Source organism: Pleurodeles waltl, chromosome 8, assembly GCF_031143425.1.
Source record: "Pleurodeles waltl isolate 20211129_DDA chromosome 8, aPleWal1.hap1.20221129, whole genome shotgun sequence".
Classification (NCBI taxonomy): Eukaryota; Metazoa; Chordata; class Amphibia; order Caudata; family Salamandridae; genus Pleurodeles; species Pleurodeles waltl.
The window spans coordinates 982,583,612-982,610,986 of NC_090447.1; the positions used below are offsets into that span (position 1 = coordinate 982,583,612).

Sequence of the window (27,375 nt, forward strand, 5' to 3'; positions counted from 1 at the left end):
AAAAATGAATCCTCTAATTACACGACAGGTTATGTATCTATCAAAACATTTATTGTACTGAACTTTTATAAAGGGTTCTGAGTTCTGAGAAGGAAAGTTTTTTTTTTTTTTTTTTTAGTTTGTGTCTGCTTTGAAGCGATTCTATGGCAGGACCGAAGGCTTCGGATTATGCTTTCTCTTTCATTTACTGACAACACAGCAGCCAATGAAAACTGTAAAAACTTTAAACTACATATCCCATGAACACTATGCCATCCAATCATAACTCTTCCCTGTAGATATATATTGATCGACCAAGAAAGAGTTGGGGAGAGCCCTTGTCTCTCAGACTTTATCATTGAGGACGTTGGCATGACTAGTCGGCCTTCTTGCATCTTCAATTCAGGCACTTTTTCCTAGGCCTCCACATTACAGGGCTCTTCAGAGACTAATGATTTTTCAAATTCAGAAAGGTCTTCAGAAAGGTTCAGTTTTTGGAGTTAGTTCCGCTTTCGGAGGAAGCCAAGAGTGAGATATCTTGGGGACTCTCCAACATGGATGCCTGGAATGGCATAGTGATTTTTTCCTCAGTCCTGGAAATAGAGTCGGATGCCAGCCTTTGGGGTTGGGGATCATGTTGCGGCTCAGTGTAGACGGTGGGTAGTTGGTCCCCGGGGAATTGAATTATCACATAAATTGTTGGAACTCTTAGTGGGGGTTATCACTTTCCCCATGCAAAGTCCACTGTTCCGTTTTCCTCTGAATGGACAATGTGTCTGTGGTCAGATATATCAATCGCCTAGGGGGGCCAGATCTCATCTTTTGGCGGAGATTGCAAAGGATTTTTTGCATTATTCTCTGCAACACCAAATCTCGGTGGTAGCGGAATACATTCCGGGTTGTTCCAATATGACAGCAGATTGGAATTCTCGATTCTTGCAGGATGGCAGCGATTGGAAGCTCAAACCGCAGATTTTTCCCTGACATGCCTTGGGCAAGGACTACACTCGACTCCACCAGCCTTCCTTTGTTTTATCTTCTCCGATTGTGCCCGTTTTCATTTCCGGCTCTTGCCAGTTGTTCCGACCCTGCCGCTGCGTCCCCTGCTGCCCCGCCCCCCTCCATCCCCATCGGCCACTCCCTCCCGCCTCCCAGATGCTCCTCCCTCCCACCTCCCCTTCTTAATGGCAGCCGCTGCACGGTGCCGAGTGTGTCCCCCTGACCTGCCTTGGGCCAGGACTACACTCGGCTCCACCAGCCTGCCTCCGTGCCCCTGACCCTGCCTTTTGCTGCAGAAGGAAGTTCCCTGGTAGCTAGTGGTAGGCCTATCTAGCATGCATTGTACCTTGTATTTTGTCTTTGTAGATCGCATTTCGTTTTTGTAAATTTTATTTTTGTTTTTTGCACTGTTTTTAATTTTATCTGTGCCCATTTTCTGCTCTGATTCATTTTATCTTATCTGTTTATGCCCGTTTTCATTTTTTGCTCCTAACGATTTGTTCTGACCCTGCCGCTGCATCCCCTTAGGCCCCGCCCCCCTCGTGCCCCCATTGGCCACTCCCTCCCAGCTGCTCCTCCCTCCCATCTCCCCTTCTTAATGGTGGCTGCTGCGCGGCGGCGCCGCTGGCGCGTCAGTAGTGCACCAGAGACAAGCCCGTCCGCGCCTGGACCGCACCCAGCGCCCGTCCCCCTGGTCCACGCTCCTCTGGCCTCCCCAAGCACCACTACTCCTCCACAGAGCTCCTTGCTCTCAACCACGGCGGGCACACTGCCTGCACCCAGGCCAACCCCAGACACTCACATGGACCTTTCACATGCCACTCATGCCACTTCTCCTGCACTCACACCAACACCAACAAGCACCAAAACAACACCAAACACCCCAATCACCTCCACTGCATCCTCCTTAACACCCGCTCCGTCCACACGCAGGCCATCGAGCTTTGGGACCTTCTCATGACAAACTCTCCTGACATCGCCTTCCTCACTGAAACATGGATGAACTCCTCATCGCCATAGCCATCCCAGAAGAATACAAAATCACCTGTGGAGACCGTATCAACAAACCAGGAGGAGGAATCGCCATAATACACAGAAATTCCATCAAGATTTCCACCAACACCAATGACACCCTAGACACTGCAGAGCACCTACACTTTCAGGGAACACAACAATGCCAATACCACCCTAAGAGGTACCCTCATCTACAGATCACCAGGAACCCGCCCCCCCATTCTGTGACACCATTGCCGACACTATCAGCTCCCACGCCCTTACCTCCACGGACTACCTACTCCTGGGTGACCTTAACTTTCACCTTGAAACCACCCACAACTGCAACTCCACGGCCCTGCTGGACAACCCCGCAAACCTCGGCCTCAAGCAACTGGTCACCTCACCCACCCACTCAGCCAGACACACACTAGACGCCATCTTCACCTCCAGCAGCCACATCGCCTTCACTCACACCCATGAACTCCACTGGACTGACCACCACTGCGTCCATTTCTCCTTCCTGAAGCCCACCACCCACCACCAAAAACGTCCTACCCCCTACCGCAAGTGGAACAAGATCTCCAAAGAACAACTGATCTCCAACCTTACACAAGCTCCACCTCCCAGTACCAACGACTCCATTGCCGCCGCCCTCAACCTCACATGATGGCTAGAAACATGCGCAGACTCGCTCGCCCCACTCAAAATAACCAACAAGACCCGCACCAACAAGACCGCCCCCTGGTTCACCACAGAACTTCAGTCTTCCAAACAAGAATGCCGAAAAATTGAGAAAGCCTGGCAACAAGTTCTCTCAGTGTGCAACTTCTCCACCCTCAAATCAGCCATGCGCAAACATCACCAACTCATCCGGACCACCAAACGATCCTTCTACAAAGAACGCATAGACGACAACACACACAATCGGAAGGAACTTTTTGCCATCATCAAAGAACTCGCCAAACCCAAATCCTACACCATCGACCCTCTGCACTCCCAAGACCTTTGCAACTCCATCTCCAACTACTTCCACTGCAAGATCGCAGACATACATGACAACTTCACATCATCATCACCCACCATCACCACCACCGACACAGCCAACAGCACAGCCCTCTGCTGCACCAACCTACTGAACACCTGGACCCCCACCAACGACGAAGAAATCTGCAAAACCATGAGCTACATCCATTCAGGCTCCCCAACAGACCCTTGCCCCACCACGTCTTCAACAAGGCCAGCCAAATCATCGCTCCCCAGCTCCGGGCCATCATCAACAGTTCCTTCGAGACCGCAACCTTCCCAGATATTTGGAAACACGCCAAAGTCAACACTGCTCAAAAAACCCAAAGAACACCCTGAAGACCTCACAAACTACCGACCCATCTCTCTACTCCCCTTCCCCGCAAAGGTCATAGAGAAGATAGTAAACATCCAACTTTCTCGCTTCCTAGAAGACAACAACATACTCGATGTCTCCCAGTCTGGATTACGCAAAAACCACAGCACCGAGACCACCCTCATTGTCTGTACAGACGACATCAGGACCAGATTGGACAAGGGCAAAGCCGTCGCCCTCATCCTCCTAGACCTCTCCGCAGCTTTCGACACCGTATGCCACCAAACACTTCGCACACGCCTCTTCGACGCCGGAATTCGCCACAAAGCCCTGGACTGGCTCACCTCCTTCATCTCCGAAAGAACTCAAAGAGTTTGCCTTCCTCCTTTCCGGTCTACAGCCACCAATACCATCTGTGGGGTCCCCCAAGGATCCTCCCTCAGCCCCACCCTTTTCAATACCTACATGTCTCCACTAGTCAACATCATCCGCCCTCACGGCCTCACCATCATTTCATACACTGACAACACCCAGCTCATCATCTCCCTCACGAGGAACCCATCTATCGCCAAGAATAACCTACACACCGGACTCCTCGCCATCACTAACTGGATGACAGCAAGCCACCTCAAATTGAACTCAGAAAAAAACTAGATCATCATCTTCGGTCCCAACAAGACAGCATGGAATTTCTCTTTGTGGCCCACCACCCTTGCACCATCCCCAACACCCACCACCCACGCACGCAATCTCTACATCATACTGAACTCATCTCTCTCCATGACTCAGCAAATCAATGCCATATCATCCTCCTGCTTCAACATCCTTCGCATGCTACGCAAGACTTTCAAATGGATTCCTTTAGAAAAAAGAACGGTCACCCACGCCCTCATAAGCAGCAGACTGGACAACGGCAATGCCCTCTACGCAGGGACCACAGCCAAGCTTCAGAGAAAACTCCAGCGCATCCAGAACGCAGCCGCACATCTCATCCTCAACCTTCCTCGCCACAAACACATCTCCGCCCAGCACAGATCCCTACACTGGCTGCCCATCAATAAAAATATCATTTTCAAAATCCTTGTCCACGCTCACAAAGCCCTCCACCACACCAGACCGGCCTACCTCAACGAACGAAGCAACTTCCACAAACCAACTCGACAGCTCCGCTCCGCCAACCTCGCCCTCGCTACAGTCCCCCGCATCCAATGCATCACCTCCGGCAGCAGATCCTTCTCCCACCTCGCCGCCAAAACCTGGAACTCCCTCCCCACCAACCTACGCAAGACCCAGGACCTCCTAACCTTCAGAAAGCACCTCAAAACATGGCTTTTCGAGCAGTAACCCCCCACCCCCATCCAGCACCTTGAGACCCTAAAGGGTGAGTAGTGCACTTAAATGTGTTTGATTGATTGATTTTCCAAGCTCTTCAACTGCGGTGGGGATGTTGTCAAATAGACTTGTTTGTTTCCCGGTTGAAGAATCAGATTCCGATTTACTTTAGTTGGAGACCGGACCCTCAGTCAGCAGGGACAGATGCATTCCTTCAACCTTGGCTAGGGGAGCTTCTGTGTGTGTTTCCCACCTTCGTCATGATTCCGCAAGTCCTGGCCCAAGTACTGCGCCACAGGCAGATGTAATCTTGGTGACTCTATATTGGAGAGCACAGCCTTGGTTCCCATCAGCGATGGCCTTCTCGTACAAGTTTCTGGTGATGCTGCCAGAGTGCGAGGATCTTCTCATGGATCAGTTGGTTATATTGCATCCTCTGATCCTACAAGGCCAATTGTCCCTGATGGCTTGGAGACTTTCAGGAGACAATGGCAAGTGCCTGGAGTTTCAGAATCAGCACTGTTTTTCCTATCCCAGTCTTGGGCCCCTTCCACTCATAAAAGATATGAGCAAGCCTGGAGGAAGTGCGGTGCAGAGAAAGGATTCTGGATCCCGTGGGGTCAGAGATTCATGTCATAGCCAATTTTCTGTCTGATTTAGCTTCACAGGGTTTAGCTTACAGGACGATTAATACTTGCCTGTTCGTCTCTTTCAGCTGGTCATACCCATATTCAGGGTAGGCCTGTGGGGGAACATCCTTTAATCTGTAAGATTCTTAGGGGCATTCGTATGGTAAAACCCTTTCAGCCAAAGTATTCTTCATTATGGGATGTTAATGTTGTTCTTCGATATATTACAGCTTGGCCTTCTAATGAAGATCTTTCCCGTAAACAATTATCAGTGAAACTTACGATGTTGCTGTGCTTACTCACGTGTAGAAGAATTTCTGATGTCAGGGCATTGTATTTAGCAGGCAGGGTACTCACTCCTGAGGGAGTATCCGTTTCCATAACAAGACGTACAAAGACTTCAGCAAGGTGTATTTCATATCCATCTTTTCCCCATGACAATATGCTATGTGTTGTTCAATGTATAAAGGTTTATGAGGACTGTACTTGTGAATTCAGACAGGATGTTTCTGGTCAATTACTAATTTCTTTACAGAAAACCTTTTCGACAAGTCACTGCATCAACTTTGGCTCGTCGGGACAAGTGGTTATTGGCAGAAGCAGGTATAGATGTAAACATCTTAGGAGCTCATTCTGTCAGTGGAGCTATGGCTTCTAAAGCTTCTTCAAAAGAGGCAAGGTTGGAGGATATTATGGCTGCAGCAGATTGGTCAAATTATTCTACTTTCAAAGTATTTTATCACAAACCAATAGTTGATGTAGTAACTGAAGTGATCAATAGACTTTAAACTAGCATAATCCAAAGCCTCTGGTCCTGCCATAAAATTTAAAAATGTCTAGCTATTGCGTCAAGAATTTTAGATTCTATTAAGGAGATGGAGGCGAGGATTATCCCCACCCTTCATAATTTAATGCTATGCATGCATTGTATGATATAACTGTTGTTTAGCAAATAATTGTTGATAGTTGATGAAAGTACCCCTCACTATATATATAAGTGTGGATATTAGTTTTTGCTTTTCTTCTTCGGGGGCGAATAATTCTGCTTCTTGAATTCTCCAGTTGAAATGTTGGACTAAGGTTGAAGATTCCTGAACTTCGGATGAAGTCGTCAGAAGTGACCTTCGAGCGGATAACAGTTTCCACGAGTTTGGATGGCGTTTCAGTGTTCTGCAAGTTCTAAATTGACTTTTAATCTTATTGTTTATGACAAAGAAAGAAGATGGACATTAGTGTTGAAGCTATGTATATCGACAGGGAAGAGACAAGATTGGATGGCATAGTGTTCAGGGGATATGTAGTTTAAAGTTTTTACTGTTTTCATTGGCTGCTGTGTTGTAAGTAAATGAAAGAGAAAAAAAAATCCATGGGTTAGGAGTTGTGACTGATTCCTATGACTTTCGTTTGTCCGTTAACTGTTGTGGATTGTTCGAGGAGTAAAAACCTCTGCTTTATCGTGCTGTATTTGTAATATTCAGGTGTCTGTTAGGATGTAAGATTCTTGGTTGACAGAGATCAATAGTTTACAAATCTGATTTTATTCCTTGGTTAACTATATCATGTGCAACAAGTGAACTATTGACCTTTCATAGATTTGAGTTCTAATTTGCTCCTCTTTACCTTTGAGTGTGTTTTGGTGGCTACGATATCTATGGTTTTGGTCAAGAGTCCATTCCACACTCTGAGTAAATGTGATTCAAGTTCTAGAGCAAGATAAGTTAGATTTTTCCTTTGCTCGACGGCATGGTTTGTCTTCATATTCGGGCCTGATTATGAAAAGGGTTGGTACCGTGTATACTTCCATGTTGGTAGGTGAAAACTGATCTTCACCATTACCATTTATATGTGCCTAGATTACTTTCTTATTTCCATCCGTGATTTGATGGGTTTTGTGGTCGATGTCACTCACACCTTTGAACTTTTTAATTGTGTTTTACTGGAATTAGGCTTCATTTAAAAAGACCCGAAGTCTAGGTACACTCATTAAATCGTCAACGCTGTCGATTTTTACAAGCAGTATTAACTGATAGTACAGCAATTTACTTATTTTGGACTTATTTTCTCCTTTCTTCAATTATTTCCAAACAAGATGTAATCTCAGAATGGCGTGCATGCACATTGTTACCAAAACATCACTTTTCCACGTGCTATATTTAGCACTTCTTCAAATGGCGGGAAGCACATGTGGTTCCCATGCGCACAAATTGAAGGGAAAATGTGAGTTTTATTGAGAGGGTTGGCTAGCAGAATCGCAAGGTTCCATAAATATGTTAGTGCGTAGAAGGAAATATTTAAATGCATTGACAGCTCTTCATCACAAAATAAAATTGTTAATGGAGTCAGGCAGGCGACCAGAAAATATATGTAACGGTCTTAGCTGTGCGGTTGGTGAAATGTCTATATTACATGACAAACTATCCTTATTTGGTATACACAACTCGATATTCGCTTGTAAACAAAAGCATTACCTATTAACGCCACTTTTACGACTTTTAAGTCGTGCGTATATCACTAACGTGTTGCTGACTGAAACCAGATTCTTGCCGCTGTTTTCAGAGAAAATGGATTGCTGTGCCTATTATGTCTGCCAGAGTAAAATAATGGAGCAAAATGTAGGAGGAACACTTTGTGTGATTTGAAGCGAGTAGGGCTTTCAGGACTGGCAGGGTGTTGTCAGTATCACACAACGGGTTGAGTGTGGTATGATGCACCTAAGATACCACTAAAATTGCTTAAAAAAATTAACATGCAATGGCAAAGCCAATAGGTCTTGCCTACGCAAGAGCTTTTGACTTTGCTAATGTGTTTTAGCCATGTTGTACACCTGTGTGGCTGCTGTCCAGTATGCCTAAAAGTTAGTGGCCTAGAGAAGAGTTGGGTGGACTGTCATAGAGCAGAATGGCAAAGGGTGAAGTAGAGTGTTGTGGAGGGGTAGAGAGTGTTGTGTATTGGAGTGGAATAATGTTGAGTCACATAGAGTGGCAGATACTTGAGTGACATAAAGTAGAGTTGACTGGTGTAGAGTGCATTGGCATAGAGTTTTGCAGATTATAGTGGCATAGAGTGCAGTGGCATTGAATTCAGTGGCACACAATGCAGCATCATAGAATGCAGTGGTGTAGATTAAAGTGGTGCATAGTAGGGTGCAGTAGTGCACAGTGGAGTGGCACAGAGTGGACTGGTACAGAATAGAGTGGTGCAGAGTAGCATGTCTCAGAATGGTGCAGAGTAGAGTGGTATGAAATGCAGTGCCATAGAGTGCAGTAGTGTGGAGTAGAGTGGTTTAGAGTGATACAAAGTGGAGTGACGTAGAGTGGAGTGATGCGGAGGGCAGTGGCACAGAGTAGAGTTGAATGGCATAGAGTGCAGTGGCATAGAGTACAGTGACAGACTGCATTTGTGTAGAGTGCATTGGCGTAGAGTGCAGTAGTTATAAGTAGAGTAATGTAGAGTGCAGTGGCATAAAGTGGAGTGGTGCAGAGTGGAGCAGACAGGGTGTAAAGTGTAGTGGCATAGAGTAGATTTTTTCAGAGTAGAGTGAAGTGGCATAGAGTAGAGGAGTGCAGGGTAGAGTGCAGTTGTGTAGAGTGGCATAGAGTGTAATGGCATAGAGTAAAGTGTGGAGTGCAGTGGCAAAGAAGGCAATGGTGCACAGAAAAGTAGAGCAGCGTACAGTAGCAGTGGCAGAGAGTTGAGTGCTACAGAGTAAAGTCCATTGGTGTTGAGTGTACTGGCATAGAGTGTTCAAAGTGCAGTGTTGCACAGTGGCATAGAGAACAGTGGCATAGAGTGGAGTTGTTCAGAGTAGATTGGTGTGGTCTAGACTGGAATGGTATAGAGTGCAGTGTGAAGAGTACAGTGGTGTAGAGTAGGGTGGTGGAGAATGCGTTGGCATTAGAGTGGAGTGTTGCAATGCTATTTATGGTAAAAAAATAAAAATCACATTTGTGCTCACTTCGCTCAGGTTGAATCCAATGGAAATGATGCCAGGGTTAGGAGCTCTTAATGTGCACAGGCACCGTCACCTAATATTTTCATCTGACACAATGATATAATCATTTTGCTGTCTGAGTTTACAATTTTCACTCAGGCGAAAAGATATGTGTTTCTTTTTCTGCTGTCAAATATTTTGTTGTCGGTTGAGGTAATTTACAAAATGATTCACATCAATGTAGCATCTGGTGTAAATATTCCATGCAAATAGCTTTTATATGCTTTAGCTGATATCTATAAATACATTTTCACTTCAAATGTGTTGGCCTGACTTGCGAGCACAGCTATCTGCTAGACCAATAGGGCCGGATGTACAAAAAAAGTGGTTTATGATTTCTTAATAGCAAATTTTTGCGATTCACTATTAGGAAATCACAATGTGCGATGTACTACCTTGTGTGTCACACTGTTTGCAATTCACAAATGGGTCGAAAGGGACCTGCCTTGAGGCAGGTTGCAATTGCGACTCATTTTGTATGGTCAGCACTCACAGGGATGGTAGCCTGCTGGGGCTAGCAGGCCTCCATGTCTGTGACTGCTTTTTAAATAAAGCAGTTTTTTTGTAATGCAGCCCATTTGTCTTAAAAAATAAAATTGAAAAGTTTTCTTTTAATTTTTTTAAGAGTAGGTAGTGGTCTGTGGAACAACTGCCTGCTCTTAAAAAATGTTGACACGCCCATTTACAAAGGGGAAGGGGTCCTTTGCGCACCTTGACCTATTTGTAGTTTCACTGCTCCTATACATATCTTTTAATGAGCCTGAAGAGAAATATAGCACATCTATTATGCTTATCCACACAGAAAAATAAATGAAGTCCTGCTTTCGTAGCTGCACAAAACCAAGATGCCACGAATCTGCTCAGCTCCAATCTCGAAACAATTACAAGGAAGGTGGCAGACACAAGTCAATACTTGTGCAGAGCAGTGCACTGACCTGGTCAGTGCACTGCTCTGCCTCCCCTGGCTCCACCTGGTAAGTAAAGCCCTCATCCCTTGCTCCTCTGAACTCCTGACCCCTGTCAGGAGTTTGAGATCCTCCTCCACCCGCAGGCTTCTGCCTGCGCCTCATCCCTCGTGTCTATTGGGAGAGCTCCGCTTTCCTACTAAGCTGCCCTCTGCCTCTCTCCTCCTATTTTCTGCTTTGCTCTCCGGACCGCTCCCATCGCCAGAACCCCTGGCTCTCATCCCCCTACTACCGCCACGCACGTCTTCACTACAATGTTGCCACCCTCTGCACCCTCAACACCTGCTGCTCTCCCACCTGCCTTTAAGCCTCCTCGCAGACCACCCGCTGACCCTTCTCCTGCCAGAACTGCACCTTCACCAGCCTCAACGCCAACAACCCATCCACCAAGGCAGGACGCAACCATCTCATATGTGTCCTCCTCAACACCCTCTCCATCCACAAGCACGCAGTAGAGCTATGGAATCTACTAGACTCAGCCTTCCCAGACGTCACCTTCCTGACCGAAACCTGGAAGAACCCCTTCTCAGTGCCTGACATCGCCATAGCCAGCCCAGACGGCTACAAGTTCCCCCGCAGGGACAGCTCCAAAAAACCAGGCGGAGGCATCGCCATCATCCACAAGAACACCCTCAGGATCGTGACCAGCACTGAAGACACCCTCAGCACCGCCGAACACCTGAACTTCCAGATCTACACTGACCCAAACACCACCCTCCGAGGGACCCTCGTTTACAGGCCCTCTGGCCCCCAACAGCAGTTTAGCGACAAGAAACCCACAACACACCACCACCCACAACGGATCCCCCACCGCAATTGGAACAAGGTCACCGAAGACCAACTTATTGCAACTCTATCCCGGAACCCACCCATCAACACCACTGACACTGACACAGCTGCCCGCAACTTCAGGCAATGGATTGACACCTGTGCCAATACTCTCGCCCCGATCAAGAATCCCTCCAACAGATGCACCAACAGAAGGGCCTTCTGGTTTACCACCGACCTCCACAAATCTAAGCAAACCTGCCGTAGACTTGAAAAAAAGTGGCGCAAAGATCAGACTCTAGACAACCACACAGCTTTCAAAAACACCATATGCAGACATTACCAACTCATCTGAACCGCCAAGAGCATCGCCTTCAAAGACTAAACTAACAACAACGCACACAGCCACAAGGAGCTCTTCAACATTGTGAAGGAACTCTCCAACCCCTGCTCCAATGACATCCCCCCATCTCAAGAACTTTGCAACTCCCCAGCCTTCTACTTCCACTGCAAGATTGCAGACATCCACGACAGCTTCAGCATTCAGATCCCCCAGCAACCACCAACACCACAGATTCACCTCCGACCAACCTCCTGCTCTCCTGGACCCCCATCAACAACAACAACACCATTGAAATCATGAACACCGTCCACTCCGGCTCACCATCTGACCCTTGCCCTCACTACATCCTCAACAAAGCAATATCTGTCATCGCACCCCAAACATGGAAGATCATCAACAGCTCCCTGGAGTCTGCCACCTTCCTGGAGAGCTGGAAACATGCTGAGATCAACGCCCTCCTCAAAAAACCCAAGGTGGACCCAAAGGACCTCAAGAACTTCCGGCCTATCTCCCTGCTCCCCTTCCCGGCAAAAGTCATCGAGGCGGCTGTCAACAGACAACTAACCCACTTCCTCGAGGAGAACTGCACCCTGGACCCTTCCCAATCCAGATTCCTCAGCAACCGCAGTACTGAAACTGCCCTTATCGCCACCACCGATGACCTCAGAACCATACTGGACAACGGCGAAACCACAGCCCTCATCTTCCTGAACCTCTCAGCCACGTTGGACACCGTCTGCAACCACACCCTATGCTCATGCCTCAGCAATCCGCAACAGAGCCCTGGACTGGGTCACTTCCTTTCTCACCGGCAGAACCCAGAGAGTCCGCCACCCTCCATTCTGCTCGGAGGCCACCAAAATCATCTGAGGCGTATCCCTGGGATCGTCCCTTATCCCAACTCTCTTCAACGTCTACATGGCCCCGCTCGCTGACACAGCCTGATCCCACAATCTCAACATCATCTCATACACCGATGACACCCAGCTGATCCTCTCCCTCACCAAGGACTCCGCCAAGACCAACCTCCATGAAGGAATGAAGGCCATCGCCAAATGAATGAAGAACAGCTACCTCAAACTCAATTCTGACAAAACGGAAGTCCTCATCTTTGGCTTCACCCCCTCCGCATGGGATGACTCCTGGTGGCCTGCCACTTTCTTTGTTCCAGATCAAAATCACAATTTGGACACCACTAAAATAATCTATACTCTGTATCATGCTATGTGTCAATATAAAATACCTTATGAGATCTGGAGCAGTGTCATAAATGAGTTAAAGTGTGTGTCTGAAAGTAGAAAGGACTGCTTATTCATTATGCTATTCAACACGAGAAGTTGTCTCCTGTACTAAAAGGTCTTTTAAAAAGTTATTTGTGGCTTTTCAGAGGAAAGGTTCACCTTCAGTGCCTACAGGCTCGGACTGGGAGAGAAAAGGGGCCCAGGCCCGTGAATTAGGTAGCTACACAGTTGCACTATGTTTGCAAATTGGGGCAGTTTCAAACTTGTGAAGACCGTCTTGGTAAGTGTTTTGCAAGGTATGGAAGACTGTATGGATTTGAGCTTGCAGCAGGCAATGTTTGTTTTAATATCACAGAAATGAACAGTAAATAATTGCTCAGCAGACCATAAAGCAGGCTGCAAACAGCCAAAAGATCGGCCCACAAATTGATCTGCCAGGCCAGCACATCAGGTATAGCCTAATTGCCCTCTAGGCCAGTCCCACCTGAGTACCTAGTTAGAATTCATACTGCCTCATTAATACGTTCTTATCACTCCCAGTGTGGTCAGTAACTCTCATTAACAGCCGAATTGGGCTTTATGGCTGACTCAGAATTGAGAATTAAATGGATTTAGATGCATTACATGCCCTGGAAAATAGTACAGTTGGCCCAAATCTTCCCAAACTACTAAATCAACTCCATTGTTTATAATAGTAAGAAAATGCTAAAATTAATGCACACAACTGAGTCAAAATGGATTCAACTAAACATAAATAAAATCAGGATATGACAATATGACTGTTTGACCTGTCAGCCTTAGGGTGGTCTTCTTCCAAACTTTTGCCAGCTTTCCTCCATTTTGTCTGGATTTTTGTTCTGTTGTCCTTAGGACTCTGTGCACTTTATGACTGCTAACCAGTGCTAAAGTGCATGTGTTCACTCTTCTAAACATTGTTTGATTGGCATATACCTGATTGTCATATCCAATTAACATGTACATCCCTTATAGAGTTGTATATCGTATATCCAGGGCCTGTAAATTAAATGCAACCACTGCGCCTGCAGCACTTATTGTACCACAGCCATTGCAGCCTGAAGACAGAGTCCCACTGCCATGTGGACTTGTCATTTAAAACCCTTTGCCAAGCCTTAAACTCCCCTTTTATTACATATACCACCCACAAGGCAGGGTGCTTTGTAATTAAAAGGTAGAACGTGTACTTTTTAGTTTTACATGCCCTAGTAGTGAAAAAATCCTAAAACTGTTTTCTCGCTACTGAGAGTCTACCCCTCTCCTAGGGTAACATTGGGGATTCCTTATTACCAAGTTGCAATTCTTAAACCAGAGGTGGTAGACATGTAATGTTTGGTACCTATGAACTTGCAATGATAAACCCTCTTTAATGGTAAAGTGGGATTTATCGTCACAAGTTTGAAAATGCCACTTTTAAAAAGTTTCCATTTTCCTGCCCTTTGTTCCTGTAACCTCCCTTAGATCACATGACTGGGTGTAACTGACCGTTGGGATTTAGTGAATTTACCTCAGACAGCCATACAATAGGGGGATTAGCAGAGCCTGAATAAGCCATTAACTGAATTGATGGGGGTGAAGCCAAGAACAGCCCTACCTGCAACTGAATAGGCTGGGCTCTGCCACCACACAATAGGCTTAACAACCCTGTATTGTCACTACAGCCAGCTAGGAGCCAGGGCAGGGGAGGCAGGAAATTCCTGGATCTTCAGAGAACCCTTCTGGAAACCTCTCCCACCTTCCAGAAGTAGGGCATCAGGGTATAAGAAGAGCGCTCTCACATCTTCTCCTCAGTTCACTACTGGACCTGTGGAAGGCCTCTCAGTGGACTGCCTGCTGTTGTGACCTGCTGTGCAGTTGGCTAGACTGCTGCTGTACCTGTTGGGACTGCTTTGCTGACTGGAGCCTGCTTGGGACCTTCAGAGACCAGCACTGCCCCACCATCTATACCCAGGACTCCAGAATTGATTCCAAAGGCTAGTTCAGATGGTCTCCGGTTTTCAGCCACAGGGACATAACAGGCTCCCTCCACCCTAAACCTGCACCTGGACCCAGCCTGAGTCAGTCTTGCACCCCCAAAAGGTCTCCCTCCACTCCTGGACCCTTGGTTGCAGTGCTAAAGGTGCCCAGGTTGACATTTTCTAATACTGAGGACTTGTTATTTTGAACCTTAAGCTTAAAACATTCAGAACTCTGGTACTACTAATTGAATTTTCATGGTTTGGGTGTTGAATAATGTAGTATATGCTTTTCTATTTTTCGAAATTGGTTTGGGATTTTTATTGTGTTGGATTTTCACTGTGTTGTTGTTTGTGTACTGCATAAATACTTGACACATTGCCTCCAAGTTTAGCCTGACTGTTTATTGTGTCCCTAGCTTCCCACGGTTAAGCACAAGTTAATTTAGTGACATTTTGTGGTTCACTCTGCAAGGGATTGTGACTTTTGCTTTGCCAGGGTTCACACTCCAGTCAACTAACAACCAAGTTTCTCACAACGACCAATTAATTTTTTAAACAAATCTTGTTGAGAAGCACATAGCTCGTCTTACTCTTAAACGTTACTGTGGTGCTTGCCCAATGGACTTAAAAGCAACTCCCACCACCATTTTCAACAACCTAGTACCATACCCCCCCCATTTTCAACTGGGAGTTATGTGGTATACAGACAGTTTGTACACAAGTGAAAACATGTTAACTCTATTCTGGTAAAAATGGCACTTTCAAAGAAAAACAGGCACTGCAAAGCAAATCAGTCCCAGTTTGTCAAGCTTGCTGTTGATCTTGGTTATGCTTAAGCTTGTAGACGTTTGTTAGCACTGTCTTCAAATGCCGGAAAAATATGAAGAAATTAAAACTAGCTCTCTGCTGTCTGCATTGGAAGATGCACTTGATCGAACAAAAAGCAAGGGGATATCTAAATACCTCACCAGTGGAACAAACGCAAGAAAATCAGAAAAGTAATTGCATCAGGAGTAGGGAATTGAAACAGACATGAGAGGCATCCCTTCATGAGCAAGTGACTGACTCAAAGCCCACTCTTTATTTACGTATTAGTGTATTGGTCAAAATACTGTATGTGAGCGACAGCTAAAGCTGTCTGTAGCGAGACTGCAAAAAGACACATAAATGCAGAGTTAGACAAACATGGTCAGAGAGATAATCAAAGTCAAATTATGTTTGTATCTACCTTACATTCCAGAAGGCCTATATTCTTTGTGAAAAACATGTCATTATCAGTAATTCCTTTTAAGACTAAACAGTGGAGAAAAGTGAAAACACAAAGGGGCAACTTTATGAAAAGTGGCGCATCATGTCATGATGCACCACATTTCTTGCGTCCCATTGCATCACCCTCTTGCCACCATCTGTGCACCGTATTTATGATATGGCACACCATGGGGCACATTATGGAACCAGCGTCAAAAATGTAGATGCTAGTTTGCCCCTTTGCATGATTAGCGTAAAAAATATTGACCCTAATCCTGCAAAGTGAAAGGAGGCCCGTTGAAAACAAGGGGAGCCTCATTTTAACACCTTCCTTAGGCAGGAGTTAAAAATGACGCTATAAATGGTGCAGTGGAATCTCATAGATTCCACTGTGCCATTTTTCTGGGCCTCCTAATGGTGAAACACCCCCTTGCATACATTATACCTGGTGCAGGCATAATGCGGTGCAACTGATTACAAAGTGGTGCAATGCGTTCATTGCGCCACTTTCTAAATATGGTGCTGCGTTTTTTCCAGCTTAACGCCACATTAGCATAAACAAATTATGCTTATGTAGCGCAATGTGGCACTAGGGCCTTCTTAAATCTGGCCCAAGCTGGCAAAACAGTCATCATATACAACCAAATTTGTTGAGATGTCCGGTCTGACTACTTACTTCCAAGTCCAATGCATCTTTAAAATTTCTAAATTGGAGCTGCAATTTGAAAGATGTCCATTTTTTACTCAGGTCTAGATATGCGTGGTTGCAAATATGAATATAAATTATGTGTTTTTCCCTGTAATGTGGGGTATGGTAACACAAACCAAAAAGTCAATCTGGAGAGAGCAAACATGTTGGAATCACAGTAAGTGCACGGGTGATAGTCAGTCATTTCCAGGTTATAGCTATCAGAAAAGAAACTGGCACAGAGAGCCACTGCATGTGATTAAATCTAAAAAGATATATTCTAGAAACAATTTAATCACCTGTGCATCATTATATTTAGTAGCCTAAGTGGTGCCACAAATGACCCATAATATGTATTATGCCACAATGTGCACAATTGATTGAGAAGAGACCTTCGGTACTGCTAAAATTAGGAGATCAAAATACAATATCCTGTGAGCTTAAAGATTCAAAAGCAAGAGAACCGAATCATGAATATACACCACATACGTGTTTAGAACATGACACTGGGGGGCATATTTATGATGCCCCCAGCTCCACCTTGTGACACATTTGTGTTATTTTTTTTACGCAAATGTGGCATTAAGGTGGCATTTCCCATGTACCATATTTACAACATCGCGCGATGCAAGCATTGCACCACTTTGTAAACCCATGAGCCACCTTATGCCTACACCAGGTATAATGTATACAAGGGGGGAATTTCCACATTGGAAGACCCAGAAAAATGGCCCAGTGAAATTTACTAGATTTCACTACGCCATTTTTAGCACCATTAATAATGCCTGTCTAAGGCACATGTTAAGATGACGTTCCCAATGAAAGCAATAGGCCTCCCTGTGTTTTGCTGCATTAGTGCCATAATGTATGTGCTAATCCAGCAAAGCGCCACATTAGAGCCATAAGTTATGATGCTAATTTGGATCCGGCCACCATGTGTCTTGTAAATAAGGCGAACACTTGGTGTTAGGGGGACGCAATGGGGCACTAGAAAAGTGGCACATCATGACTAATGCACCACTTTTCCATAAATATGCCATTAAGGGGCATATTTACAAGTCTCTAGCGCCACTGGGGTGTCACTTTTTGTGACACTCCAGTGGCGCTGTGCACTGCGTCATATTTACTAGGTGCATTAAGCCACTTTTTGTGGCTTAACGCCACCTTGTACAAATGGCCCCTTCACACGCAGCACTTTGCGTGGAAGGGGCGTGCAATGAGTGTTGCTGTGGGTGTTCCAGAGCAACACCCATTTCATTTTGATTCTGCCCCAGATTTACCAGAAATCATAAATCTGTGGCTGCGTCAAAATCTAACACCATCCTTGAGGTGGAGTTAGCATGGCGCAACAAGGAGAAATGCTTTCATTTCTTCTCGTTTTTGGCTCTTTTTTTATGTGTGCTGCATTCTGCACCACACACAGAAAGAGCAAATCGCCATTGAAAATGGTTTTTGCGCAGGAAGTTGCCCTGGCGCAGTGGGGAACACAGGGATGCGCTGTATTTTTGTGAATACTGCTCATCCCTGCGTTTCAGAACTAATTCAGTGGGGTGCTGCCAATTTTGGCACAGTGCCGCGCTGCGCCAGTTCTTTGTAAATATGCTTCTAAATATATTCAGATCCAGATGTTTTGTATATATGCTTATCATCTAATTTCTCTGTTCAGGGAGCCATTACTCCATTTTTGTGTCATGCCTGACTGCACAAAAAAGTATTGAGTTAACTGGGGGGAAACAAAGATCTTATAGTCAAAATATTTCACAGCCAAAGTTCTCCCTGTGGAGCTAGCTCCTCTTACACCTTCATTCAGAAGTCAATTTTCGTAGATTGCGGAGGGACTTAGTCTTGCCTCTTGAAATAGGTGTTTGGACTGTGAGTTGGCTTTGCTTGCAGGCTCCGGAGCTACTGTAACCTCCTGTGTGCTGAAAAGCCGCTTCTAGACCCCTCGGTTCCCCTTTTTCTTTTAATCTGGGCTACACAAAACACTATATAACAATATACAATAAAATAAACACTTCACACATCCATTCTTTCCTCCGGAAAAGGCAAATATTTTAAGTGATGTTTGAAAGAATTTATGTATGCGCATCATGTGACTCAATAAAATGACTCTGGGTTAAAGAAAATCCTGGCACTTATGAAATCCACACACCATGCAGCTTTAACGGTATGACAAAAATGGGAAAAGGTGCAACCATGGTGGAAAGGGTATAAAAAAGACACATATTCACTTTACAGGCCGAGACTGAATAGTGTTCAAAGACTGAGGTAGACATGTAATTGGAGCATGATAATTAGCACAGATAGATATGAAATAATATGCAGTGAAGAATGATTTTATTGGAATTAGTTCACTTTTCATTAAGATACTTTGAGAGTTCCGAAAATTAGAGCCCCCACCCCCAAGAATATGAGCCTGACATCCAGTGCCACATACCAATATTGTCATGTGTATTAGCAAAACAAACACCTTGCACCATTACTCAGGACCGTTGCCTCCTAAAATCTTAATGAAGTCTAGCAAGGACCACACCCTGCAATATTTCACTTAACTTCCTTCCTGTAAAAACCCAATGACGTCTACAAAGAACACTTTGTAATATTCCTCCCCATCAAACCCTCACTGAAAACTAACACCTTGCAATATTCTTCTCTGCTGCCGCCCTAACATCTTTATGTAGGCTAGCAAATCCTATGCTTTTCTGTATCTCATTCCACTTCAACCCCTTCAAATACATACCTTCATTGGAGATGTCAGACTTCCTGGGACCCTCTCAAACAGTAAATGAAAAAGAACATCCTTACTTCCTGAAAACAAATCATTTAGTCAATCAAACAAATTGCCGTATTGTTTAATGTCAGGATTCTTTATTCTTTACCTAGACTCAATGTTGTCCCCCAGGCAAATACATTATTTTACTAAACCCTTCCTTCTAAATTCCACGTTTGAGATTGAGAAACAAGAACATTGCGAGTACTGGTGTGTACTATCAAATCCTACTCAAGAGCATCTCAGCAAGCATTCCTTGATGGGGTACTAAGGGGGTCATTACGACCCTGGCGGTCGGTGGTATAGTGGAGTTATTACCGCCAACAGGCTGGCAGGTACCTACCTCCACTATTATGACATTGGCGGTTTGGCCAAAGCCAAACTGCCAATGTACCACACCGACCCCCACGGCAGTAACGGCCGTCGGGCTGGAGACTTCAGTCTCCAGCCCGGCGGACATCACTAGGCACCCCATGGCATTATGATCCCGCCCACCGCCGTGGTTTCGGTACCGCCACTGAAACCATGGCTGTAGGCACGATTAGTGCCAGGGAATTCTTTCCCGGGCACTGATAGGGGTCTCCCCAGCCCCCCTCCCCTTCCCTCTCCCAACTACCTGCACATTTAAACACATACACGCACATACATACACACCCATACACACACGCCTACACACATTCACCCACGCATTAATACATTCAAACACACTCACAGCAACACTCACGATCATACATCCAGGCACACACGCAATCTCACAACACAACATGCACTTACACTCACACCCACTCATGCACACATGCTTTACACACGCAGGCACGCATTCACACACAGTCACACACACCCCCACTCACGCACACAACACCCCCCACCTCCCTCTCTTGTTGGAGAACCCAACTTACCTGCTTGCAGGGGGTCCTCCGGCAGGAGACAAGACGTGGTGCTGCTGTCAGTAGCAGTGTCCGCCAGCAAATGATTGCCAGACTGTATCATGGAACATGATACAGTAGGCGATGTTTTGCTGGTGTGGCGCTGCTGCTGGCAGCAGCGTCACCTTACTGCTGTCCGCCGCCGTCAGCCGCGGTCCGCCACCATGACTGTAGACGGAACACCGCCAGCCTTCTGGCGGTATTCCGTCTATGATCATAATGCCATGGACTGTTGGTAGCCATGGCGACAGTATGTTGGTGGCCGACGCCGTGGCGGTAGGCGGCATTTGCCGCCAAGGTCCTACTGAAGGCCTAAGTCACAGGAACCTCTGGCAATACTCACTGTCCTTGGTTGCCTTATTCATATGGTCACAGACAAGAGATGAATCTCTTAACAAACACCTGTCATCAACCTACCGAGAACATGTTCCAGCATCTCTTCCAGAATTGTACCTGATGTGGAGTTATAGCTACCTTACCTTACTCAAAGCTCACAAAACAGGCTAAGTACCATTTATACCTGATCTTTTGTGAGGGGAAACATTGTTTACAATGATGCATTTACTAGGAAATGCATTTACAACAATGTCATTACTACGAATATGCCTTTACCACACATGCCTTTACCATGCATGCCTTTAAGATAACTATAACTCGCGCCCTTGCCATGCACAGTTGTCTCATCAATAAGTTTATTGCAAGTGTTGCATTGAGAGTATGAAAGAGGGCATAGATTATGTCATCAATGATGTAATATGTAGAGTAATTAGCTGTGTATGGCGAAGGCGTAAGTTATAGTTACCTTAGGGCGCAGGTTTTAGTTACTTGAAAGAACTCTGACTATAGCTACTGAATTTCAGTGGTTTTGTGCGACTAAATTCAGAACCTAACTATAACTTCTCTGTAACCTTTGTTTTTTTTTCAGTGATTTTCAATGTTTTTTTTTAATGGATGGTAATTGTAATTGCCTTCAGCCATGCGCAGCAGTGGTTGGCCACAGGGCCTGGCCTGCAGCCTGGCCCTAAGGCCAACCCCCTATAAGCACCCAACCTTGCACCGTACACTGCCTTCTTCAGAGCGCAGTAGGGGTTGCCCACAATGGTTGGCCTGCAGCCAGTTCCTGTGGCCAACCCCCCTAACTACCAAACCCAAAGTTTGCACGGGCCTTTGCACCTGCACAGCGGAGGTCACCTGCAACCTCTGTGGGTGTGAAAGTAGGTGTGAGAAGCTGTAGCTGGGGTAAGAATGGCTGTCAGAGTGTCTGTCTGCGTGTGAGAGTGTATATATCAGTGTTTTAGTAGATGCGTCAGTATGTGCGCGGGTCTGTGAGTTGGTGCATCAGGGTATCAGTGGGTGTGTGAGTGGGTGTGTGATGGTCTGAATGGGTGTGTGAGTGAGTGCATAACTGTCTGAGTAGGTCTGAGTGGGTACAATAGGGTCTGGCTGGGGCCGTGAGTGAGTGTATTGGGGTCTGAGTTGGTCTGTGAGTAGGTGTGTGAGTGTCTGAGTGGGTCTGTGAGTGGGTGTGTGAGTGTCTGATTGGATCTGTGAGTGGGTACATAAGTATCTGAGTGGGTGTGTGAGTGGGAAAATCGATTGAGAGACAGAGAGAGAGAGAAAGAAAGAGAGAGGGAGACAGGTAGAGTTAAGGCTTTGATGTCTGATATACTTAGAAAGAGTTATTTGTCTTCAATTTAAAATAAGAAAATGTATTTGTTTTTTTCAAAAATATAACAATTTTTTATTAACAAAAAAAGTGTAAATAAGCCCAGCTGGGCTCTAAACCCCGTAGCTCATTGTGAAGGTCTGCAACCTCCACACTGAGTTATGGGGAGTTATTTATTTATTTGTTTTCTAGCCCTATAAGGGCTTTCACATTTCGTATTTAAAATTAAAAAAATAAATAATCAAAAGCCCATTATGGGCAAACTGGCACCGCGGTGGAAGCCTTAAGAACTCCTCTGTGGTCCTTATATTTTTAATTACATCTTTTTTCACCTGGCACTGCCTGGAAAACCTTAAGGCTTACCCACAGTGCCAATGCTTCTGCAAGCAGGGAGCTACTTTGACAGCAGCTCTTTGCTTCATGAAGCATTTAATCTCTGGAGGGGACAGAGATGAAACTTCGAGTTTTGACATCGGGACCTGCTTCAAAGGTCCCTCTGTCAAAACCTGAAGGCCCGTATTTATACTTTTTGACGCTAAACTGCGCTAACGCAGTTTAGCGTCAAAAATTTTTGCGCCGGCTAACGCCATTCTGAAGCACCATGCGGGCGCCGTATTTATTGAATGGCGTTAGCCGGCGCAAGCAGACCGGCGCTGCCAGGTGTGCGTGGAAAAAAAACACGTACACCAGGCAGCGCCGGCGTAGGGAAAAATGGCGTTAGGGCGTCTTAAAATGGGGCAAGTCAGGTTGACGCAAAAAATCGCCTCCACCCGATTTGCGCCATTTTTAACGACGCCCAGACGCCATTTACATGACTCCTGTCTTAGTAAAGACAGGAGTCATGCCCCCTTGCCCAATGGCCATGCCCAGGGGACTTATGTCCCCTGGGCATGGTCATTGGGCATTGTGGCATGTAGGGGGGCACAAATCAGGCCCCCCTATGCCAAAAACAAATATTAAAAAAATAAAAAATTATACTTACCTGAACTTACCTGAATTTCCCTGGGATGGGTCCCTCCATCCTTGGGTGTCCTCCTGGGGTGGGCAAGGGTGGCAGGGGGGGGCCCTGGGGGCATGGGAGGGCAGCTGTGGGCTCATTTTGAGCCCACAGGTCCCTTAACGCCTGCCCTGACCCAGGCGCTAAAATCCGGCGCAAATGCGGGGTTTTTTGCCCCGCCGACTCCCGGGCGTCATTTTTGCCCGGGAGTATAAATACGACGCATTTGCGGCGCAGTCATTTTTTTAGACGGGAACGCCTACCTTGCATCTCATTAACGCAAGGAAGGCGTTCACGCAAAAAAATGACGCTCTTTACTCATAGTTTGGCGCTAGACGCGTCTAACGCCAAAGTATAAATATGCCGTTAGTTTTGCGCCAAATTTGCGTCGAAAAAAACGACGCAAATTCGGCGCAAACGGAGTATAAATATGCCCCACAGTGTCCAGCTCAGGATTACATACATTACACACCAACACATTAGTACAAGTGTCTGGTCAAACCACAATTGTTATTACTGTGTACATCACATAGGCTGTCAATATGCCTGGACTCTTAGGAACAAGAATGTGTGACTCATACTGACTCAAAGTACATATTCCAAAGTAGAGACCCCAGACCATGGAAGGAACAGCTTTGTCAGACATTGTACTGTAGAACAGGCAAACATTGAAGTGGGTGATGTCAACAGATTGAGCCTCATTTCATACCACACCAAAGTAATCCAACATACCATTATACAAGATACAGACAGGTGGCAGTGCAACAGTCCCTGATCACAGGCCCATCATAATCCAGTTCCATGCATCTGGTGGTATGACACAAACATGTCAGTGTTGTGGCACAGGCACTGTGGCCTGCAATGATGAAACACATCTACAGCAATATACAGGTCATACAAAAATAGTGTTTAGCCAATGTGAAGGAGAAATTACTTTATCAAAAGCTAGGACTACATAATTTCAGACCACATGATGGCACAAATGATGCATCAAGACACAAAACAAGTGCAATATGCACTTCTGTACCTTCACCCAAACACTGTGCAAACTGTCTTGGTACAAGTCTCATGCATCCAAATTCTGCACCCTACATTACCTGAAACAGTTCATGCCCACTTTATATTTCAGAACAGCATCCTATTCCTGCCACTATCACAAATCTGAAATGCCCACATGAAGATGCCATGGTGAAAGTACCTGAACAAAGAATAAAACAAGAAGTATAGGCTTGAAACCATACACAGGTCACATAGCAAGCAAATGGAAAACAAAGTACAGTGCAGGGAAACTGACGCAAACAAAACAATATCATCAAGGTGGGGATGAGTCAAAGGCTATTTTCTCAAGCACCCTTTGGCTGAATATTGCAGCTCCTAGCTGTTTCTAAAACACTCAACTCCACACATTCTCACAACTACACTTCTTCGTACAGTCACAATTGTTACATCACATGACATACCTACACTGAAAAGTAGATCTTGATAACATCTTACAGCAAGTCAGCTGTTTTCTCTTCACCACTGTCATCCTCACTTACCAATTTAGGATTCTCAACCAGTGGCACTGCAGGCTACCCCTCTGGGATGTATGGGATATTCCTCCGCAGGGCGATGTGGAGCAAGCAGCATGGCACAGTGGTGTGACACACTTTCCAGGGAAAGTAGAGGAAGGCTCCACCAGTCCAGTCCAGACAGTGGAATCTTGGCCTTCAGGAGCCCAAAAGTCCACTCCACTGGCTGCTGTGTTCTTTCATGGACCTCACTGAAGCAGATGTTTCTGGTGTAGTTGGATTCCTCAGTGGCATCAACAACTAAGGATGAATTGGATATGCAGAGTATCCTGTCAAGGAATGGGACATAAGTGCAACAATGAGTCCCTCGCTTCATGATTGCAGCACCTGACATTGCACACACACAATCAGGACAGGTGTGACTAACCAACCAGCCAAACCATCTCTGGGTGCAGTTGTGACATTAGATGGGGTTTGGTGCTGTTCTGCATTATGAAGGAATCCTGGGCTGAACCCGGATAATGGGCACAGACATGTGAGATGTGGAGATTCGGCAAACAGACAACTTGGTCGTTGATGGAATGGATGTTCTTTCTGTTGTGATAGACTTGTTCAGTGGCCTGCGGTGGCACTGAGCCAGCATGTGTGCCATCAATGGCCCGCACCACATGTGGGAGGCCACCAAAACCATAAAAGTCAGCCTTCACATTGGCTAAATCCTCATGTCGGGGGAACCTGATATAACTGTCAATGTGTTTCACCACTGCTGAAAGAAAATCATCAACAGCAGACTGAACATGGGTTAGTAGATACCAGCAGATAGGGCCACTGCATGTCAGAAGGATCTTGTGGCTAAGAAATGCAATACTGACATGATTTGCACAATAGGTGGTATGCTGGTTTGATAACTAATAGCTGGCATCACATCTGGCTCCAACTGACTGCATAATTCCACTATTGTTTGCCAAGTCAGACGGTAGAGCTGTATGTTGTGGCTCTCTTCCATAGTCTGAAGGTCTGGCAGTGGGTGGTAGACAGGAGGTTGTCACTTCTTCCCTCTCGAAGGTACCTATGTGCGACAAAACATGATTTGTAACATTAGTCAGTGAGTCCACAGCAACATACATAATGCATGCTAACAATATCATGTGACAAAGCATTTCTGACTGGATAGACATAACACCCAGTACAATCCCAGCTGGCAACTACACAAGGGTCACATGTGACCCCCATGATTTTCAAGACATGTGTCCACAATATGCATTTGGACAGAACTCAAAGATGTGCTACACAATTGCTCTTCAAAATGCAATTGTATATTCCGCCTTCCAAAAAAAACATTGGCGGTGGTGGCCCAGCACCACCATGGTTAAATGCCATCGGTGCTCTATGATGATGGTTGAGTAGAAGGACATGCACGACAAGACAGAATAAGGATGTTTGTGATGCAATAAACATATAATGTAGGTGTCCCTCAGTTTATAAAGCCAAATACAGCATTTCAGCCCGCCAAAATGGAGGATGCTTGACCTACTCAACTGGATAGTAGGAACTGCCGGTGGAAGTCATCAGGGCCATAGGCTGATATTGCTGCTTGTGATGGTTGCGGCCTAATGGCTGTGTCCGCCAGCGGTGATGACCGGGTATGTGGCGGACGTGACCACCATGTCTTGCACATTCACTCACTTGACTCCTGACACTACTGCGAGAGACACCTCCAGTCTCTGAGCTGCTGTGTGCCACCTCTGGCAGCAATCATGCCACATCCACCAGGTGATAGGGCCTCTACCTTCTCTCCAGAGTAGCTGGAGAGGATTGTAAATGAAGTCCTTCTCCTGTATGGACAGGTTAATGGTTCACCAGAGGAGCAGGTAAAAATTTCATGGGCACAAGTGATACAGTTCGACACCATCCTTACCCTCCTCACAGGTTACAATGTGCCCCTGTGTGCCAGTTAGACTTTTTGTGTGCCTGTTTTTGCAGTCTGTGTGTCATCAATGGGATGAGCATGGTGCAGGTATTGGTGGCTTGTAACATATGTTAAGTTTAGTCACATTGTATTGTGTGAGGTGTGTTTGGATCTTAGATCCTCCTTCTGTTGGAGGCACATAACTAGGTAAAGATACTTTATTGTCATCCACTGAAATCGTTTTCTTTATGATGTATGTAGATATTAGACAACATGTATGTGCACGACAGCATGAGCTGTGTATGCATTTTGTATGAGTTATTTGAGGATCGTTTAAGCAATGTGTATAGTCCCACAGAGATTTCACCCCACACCTGGCCTTGCCAAACTGTTCTACCTTTTAAGTTGCCACAAGCACCACATGCCAAATTACTGATGTCCACGTCATGTACTGTCACACATGGAAGTGATGGAAATGGAGTGCCATGTAGGTTCTGCATGATCAGCCTGCAGAGACCAGGAGCTGTCAAATGCATCTCCTATTATGGGACATAGTCCAGGCTGTGGTAGAGTCACTGTGGCTATGCAACTGTGGCACTGTGCCCACTCCCTGTACTTCAACAGATCCTGTCATGTGGCCAATATGGGGCTCTAGTGGCAAAACTTGTCCTGAATTCCTCAGTCCATTGACTAGATTAGGCCTGGGTACTAAGGTAAATCTCAGAACTAGACCATATGTGCATTTAGCATCATTGTCAATGTGTGTCTTTGACTCATGACTGGTCCCTTTCTCCCACAGCTTTGTTGACACCTTCACAGAAGTCATATTCGTCCTGTACAGGCGTATTGCACTGATGAAAGTCCCACTGTGCAGACAGTGTATTGATTCCTTGGAAGCCATGACATGTGCCTCAGTTGCTTGGCCACAGAGCAGACATTGTACAGTGCATACCTTTCTCTGTTGGATGTCATCTCTGTGGGATAGACACATATGTCCAAATGAGTTTTTCTGTGGTACAGGAACATACCACAGAACCCACCCCCTTAAGTGGCATGGTAGGTCACATGTCTACACTTGCACAAGGAAGACACTTTCTATTCCCAA

The 27,375-nt window shown here is 45.8% G+C and overlaps 1 protein-coding gene across 8 annotated transcripts in view; it reads left to right on the forward strand.

Annotated features, from left to right (window-relative positions):
* The window catches only part of LOC138250396 (uncharacterized), a 410,767-nt gene that overhangs the window by 114,542 nt on the left and 268,850 nt on the right, over positions 1 to 27,375 (forward strand). For 3 of the 8 annotated variants that reach the window (XR_011194949.1, XR_011194955.1, XR_011194957.1), the window contains one exon: positions 6,337 to 9,477. The exons of the other annotated variants lie outside the window; for them this stretch is intronic. The gene's annotated coding sequence lies outside the window, so the exon portion shown is untranslated. Of the gene's footprint in view, positions 1 to 6,336; positions 9,478 to 27,375 lie in introns of those variants that run through there. 8 annotated transcript variants of the gene reach the window in all.